Raw genomic sequence first — 6,244 nt, 5'->3', positions numbered from 1 at the left:
GTTGTCTAACGAGTTTCATAAGCAATTGTAACTTTCTTGCAAAGAACACACACACACACACACACACACACACACACACACACACACACACACACACACACACACACACACACACACACACACACACACACACACATACACACACACACACACACACTGAGGCACTGAACCAGGGCCAGTGCCCTTAACTTGTATACCATGCAAGGTGATGGAGAAGATTGTGAGAAAAAACCTAATAACTCATCTGGAGAGAAGAGACTTCGTGACAACCCATCAACATGGGTTCAGGGAGGGTAAATCATGCCTTACAGGCTTGATAGAATTCTATGATCAGGTGACAAAGATTAAGCAAGAAAGAGAAGGATGGGCGGACTGCATTTTTTCGGACTGTCGGAAAGCCTTTGACACAGTACCCCATAAAAGGTTGATGCATAAGCTGGAGAAACAGGCAGGAGTAACTGGAACTGGTAGGGCGCTCCAGTGGATAAGGAAGTACCTAAGCAATAGGAAGCAGAGAGTTATAGTGAGGGGTGAGACCTCAGAATGGCGTGAAGTCACCAGTGGAGTCCCACAGGGCTCTGTGCTTGGACCTATCCTGTTTGTGATATACGTAAATGATCTCCCAGAGGGTATAGACTCATTCCTCTCAATGTTAGCTGACGACGCCAAAATTATGAGAAGGATTAAGACAGAGGAGAACAGCTTGAGGCTCCAAGAAGACCTAGACAAGCTGCAGGAATGGTCGAACAAATGGCTGTTTGAGTTTAACCCAAGCAAATGTAATGTAATGAAGATAGGGATAGGAAGCAGGAGACCAGATACAAGGTACCATTTGGGAGATGAAATACTTCAACAGTATGAGAGAGAGAAAGACCTTGGGGTTGATATCCCGCCAGACCTGTCCCTTGAAGCTCATATCAAGAGGATAACACCAGCAGCATATGCCAAGTTGGCTAACATAAAAACGGCCTTTAGAAACTTGTGTAAGGAATCTTTCAGAACATTATATACCACATATGTCAGACCAATCCTGGAGTATGTGGCTCCAGCATGGAGTCCATATCTAGTCAAGCATAAGACTAAACTGGAAAAGATTCAAAGGTTTGCCACCAGACTAGTACCCGAGCTGAGAGGTATGGGCTACGAGGAGAGACTACGGGAATTAAACCTCACTTCGTTGGAAGACAGAAGAGTTAGGGTGGACATGATCACCACATTCAAGATTCTCAAGGGAATCGACAGGGTTGATAAAGACAGGCTGTTTAACGCAAGGGGCACACACACTAGGAGACACAGGTGGAAACTGAGTGCCCAAATGAGCCACAGAGATATTAGAAAGAACTTTTTTAGTGTCAGAGTGGTTGACAAATGGAATGCATTAGGAAGCGATGTGGTGGAGGCTGACTCCATACACAGTTTCAAGTGTAGATATGATAGAGCCCAATAGGCTCAAGAACCTCTACACCTGTTGATTGACGGTTGAGAGGCAGGACCAAAGAGCCAGAGCTCAACCCCGGCAAGCACAACTAGGTGAGTACACACACACACACACACACACACACACACACACACACACACACACACACACACACACACACACACACACACACACACACACACACACACACACTCACATACACACACACACACGCACACACACACACACACACACTCTCACACACACACACACACACACACACACACACACACACACACACACACACACACACACACACACACACACACACACACACACACACACACACACACACACACACACACACACACACACACACACACACACACAGTTCCTGGACTGCCAAAAAACCTTTGACACAGTACCCCATAAAAGGCTGTTAAAAAAGTTGGAGCATCAGGCAGGAGTAAAAGGTAAGGTGCTCCAGTGGATAAGGAAATACTTAAGCAACAGGAAACAGCGAGTAACGGTGAGGGGGAAGACATCAGAGTGTCGATATGTCACCAGCGGATTCCCACAGGGCTCAGTACTTGAACCCATCCTGTTTCTACTATATGTAAACGATCTTCGGGAGGGTATAGACTCGTTCCTCTCAATGTTTGCTATAAAAATATGAGAAAAATCAAGATGGATGAAGATAGACAGAGACTACAGGATGATTTGGACAAACTGGAGGAATGGTCTAGAAAATTGCTGCTAAAGTTTAACTCAGGAAAGTGTATGGTAATGAAATTAGGTGAAGGGAGCAGGAGGCTGAACACAAGGTATCATCTGGGAGGGAAAATCCTGCAAGATTCAAATAGAGAGAAAGATCTGGGGGGTTGATATCACACCGAACCTGTCCCCTGAGGCCCACATCAAAAGAATATCATCAGCGGCATATGCTAGACTGGCCAACATAAGAACTGCCTTTAGAAACTTGTGTAAGGAATCGTTCAGGACCCTGTATACCACTTATGTAAGACCAATCCTGGAGTATACAGCTCCAGCCTGGAGTCCATACGTAGTTAAACACAAGACAAAGTTAGAGAAGATTCAGCGGTATGCCACCAGGCTTGTCCCGGAACTGAGAGGATTGAGGTACGAGGAAAGGCTAAAGGAGCTGAACCTCACATCCCTGGAAAACGGAAGAGTAAGGGGAGACATGATAACCACCTACAAAATTCTTAGGGGAATTGACAGGGTGGACAAAGACAAACTCTTCAGCACGGGAGGGAGACGAACAAGGGGACACAGGTGAAAACTTAGTACCCAGATGAGCCACAGAGACGTTAGAAAGAATTTTTTCAGTGTCAAAGTAGTTAATAATTGGAATGCACTAGGAAGTGATGTGGTGGAGGCTGACTCCATACACAGTTTCAAATGTAGATATGATAGAGCCCAGTAGGCTCAGGAATCTGTACACCAGTTGATTGACAGTCGAGAGGCAGGACCAAAGAGACAAGAGACCCTCGCAAGCACAATTAGGTGAGTACACACACACACACACACACACACACACACACACACACACACATGGAGAGATAAATTGGGAATCAAGGAATCCCCATGGAGAGGACGAAACGTGGGGAGCAAAATTAGTAGATGTTATAGACAGGAATTTCCTGACACAACATGTGAAGGAAGACACAAGGGAAAGAGGAGGAGATGCACCGAGCCTATTAGACCTGATTTTCACCCAGAACGTAGAAGATATCGAGAATTTAGAGCATGAAATACCTCTAGGGGCCAGTGACCATTGTGTCCTAGTCTTTGACTACATGATGGAATTCAAACTTATGACCATGGGACAAGAGATCTGGGAAAGGAGAGCTGACTACAGGAAAGGGGACTATAAGAGGATAAGGGACTATCTGGGTGAAGTGCAGTGGGAGGAAGAAATTAGAGGAAAAACAGTCCAAGATATGATGTACCTAGTCATACAGAAATGCCAGGAGGCCGAAGAGAGATTTATACCAACGGTAAAGGGAAAAAATAAGAAGGAATATAATAACCCATGGTTTAATAGACAGTGTCAGGAAGCAAAAATGGCCAGCAGGCGGGAGTGGAGGAAGTACAGAAGACAAAGAACAGAGGACAACAGGATCAGATACAACAGAGCTAGGAACGATTACATTAACATAAGACGAACATCGGAAAGGGACTATGAGAACGATATTGCAATCAAAGCGAAAAAACAACCTAAGTTACTACACAGTCATATAAGAAGAAAAATGTCGGTGAACGACCAAGTGACAAGACTAAGGAAGACAGAGGGGGCATATACTAAAAGTGTCAAGGAAATCTGCGAGGCACTGAATGCCAGTTTCCATGGAGTGTTCACTACCGAGCCTGAGCAGCTCTCATTGTTGGAAGGGGTTACCCTAGATGAAAGACTATCAGATATAGAGGTGACAGCAGAGGAGGTAATGAAACAGTTGACAACTCTAGATGCAACTAAAGCAGTTGGACCAGACAAAGTATCACCGTGGATACTAAAAGAAGCAGCACAGGCCCTCAGCGTGCCTCTGGCAATGATCTTTAATGAGTCACTTATGTCAGGAGAATTTCCCAGCTGCTGGAAGAAGGCAAATGTCGTGCCGATCTTCAAGAAAGGTGATAGGGAGGAGGCACTTAACTATAGACCTGTAACACTGGCAAGCATCCCCTGTAAAATACTGGAAAGAATAATTAGGCTACGACTGGTTGCACACCTGGAGAACATTAGGTTTGTGAACAAACATCAACATGGGTTCTGGACAGGGAAATCGTGCCTAACAAACCTTCTGGAATTCTATGATAAAATAACGAGGATAAGACAGGACAGAGATGGTTGGGCAGACTGCATATATCTGGACTGCCAAAAAGTCTTTGATACAGTACCGCACATGAGACTGCTGTTCAAGCTCGAGAGGCAGGCGGGGGTGGGGGGAAAGGTCCTAGCATGGATAAGGAATTACCTAACAGGAAGGAGCCAAAGAGTTATGGTAAGGGGCGAGAAGTCGGACTGGCGAACAGTAACAAGTGGAGTACCACAAGGATCGATGCTGGGACCAATTCTATTTCTTGTATATGTTAACGACATGTTTACAGGCGTAGAGTCCTACATGTCGATGTTTGCGGATGACGCAAAGTTGATGAGAAGAGTTGTGACAGATGAGGATTGCAGGATCCTCCAAGAGGACCTGCACAGGTTGCAGAGATGGTCAGAGAAATGGCTACTGGAATTCAACACGAGCAAATGTAAAGTTATGGAAATGGGACTAGGAGATAGGAGACCAAAGGGACAGTACACAATGAAGGGGAACAGCCTACCTGTAACGACGCGTGAAAGAGACCTGGGGGTGGACATAACACCTAATCTATCTCCTGAGGCACATATAAATAGGATAACGACAGCAGCGTACTCTACACTGGCAAAAGTTAGAACATCATTCAGAAACCTAAGTAAGGAGGCATTTAGGGCGCTTTACACTGCCTACGTAAGGCCAGTCTTAGAATATGCCGCCTCATCATGGAGTCCCCATCTGAAGAAGCATATAATAAAACTGGAAAAGGTTCAGAGGTTTGCAACGAGACTCGTCCCAGAGCTACGAGGGATGGGGTATGAGGAGCGCCTGAGGGAACTGTGCCTTACGACACTAGAAAGAAGGGAGAGGAGGGACATGATAGGAACGTATAAGATACTCAGAGGGATTGACAGGGTGGACATAGACGAAATGTTCACACGGAATAGTAACAGAACGAGGGGACATGGATGGAAGCTTGAAACTCAGATGAGTCACAGAGATGTTAGGAAGTTTTCTTTTAGCGTGAGAGTAGTGGGAAAATGGAATGCACTTCAGGAACAGGTTGTGGAAGCAAATACTATTCATAATTTTAAAACCAGGTATGATAGGGAAATGGGACAGGAGTCATTGCTGTAAACAACCGATGCTCGAAAGGCGGGATCCAAGAGTCAATGCTCGATCCTGCAGACACAACTAAGTGAGTACAACTAGGTGAGTACACACACACACACACATGTCGTAGCTCATGTCGTACCTCAGTCGTAGCTCAGTCGATTAAGGCAGCGTTTGGGATGCTCTCAGACGTAGGTTCGAATCCTCGTCATGGCCCTTGTGGATTTGTTCAAGAGAAGGGCAACTGTGATAGAAAGGGTGAAGAAGAAGAAGAAGAAGAAGAAGAAGAAGGTTAATGCCGATAATGATATGAAAGGTCTGTGGCCCTAAGTCTGGTATATACAGACCTACAAGGTAGAGTGGTCAAGTAATGAGGTTATCAACTTGACAGAACTTGGGCTAATTCTACTGTTGTTGTTGTTGTCGTTGTTGTAGATTTGCTACCCGGAACAAAAAGTTCCAAGTAGCACGGGCTATGGTGAGCCCGTAAGACTCTACTCTCTTTAGCCCCTTTTTTTGGAGTCATTGCTATAAACAACCAAAGGCTAGAGAGGCAGGATCCAAGAGTCAATGCTCGATCCTGCAGGCACAAATAGGTGAGTACACACACAGACACACACACACACACACACACACACACACACACACACACACACACACACACACACACATACACACACACCCAAGGTTTCGAGGGTCGTGGGAGGTGGTCACGTTACGCCGCGCTCGCCAATAAGGCTTCATATTTCGGGACATCAGAGGGATACACCGGAAATTCGGTGTTCAGTTATAATACAAAGTGCAACACACCAATTAGAAACTAGCAAATTTATGGATTGTTTCCGATAGGGAATATTAGACAAGTTCAGGGATACGATAACAGTGC

The sequence above is a fragment of the Procambarus clarkii genome, chromosome 73, assembly GCF_040958095.1.
Source record: "Procambarus clarkii isolate CNS0578487 chromosome 73, FALCON_Pclarkii_2.0, whole genome shotgun sequence".
Classification (NCBI taxonomy): Eukaryota; Metazoa; Arthropoda; class Malacostraca; order Decapoda; family Cambaridae; genus Procambarus; species Procambarus clarkii.
This window is presented reverse-complemented; position numbering follows the sequence as displayed.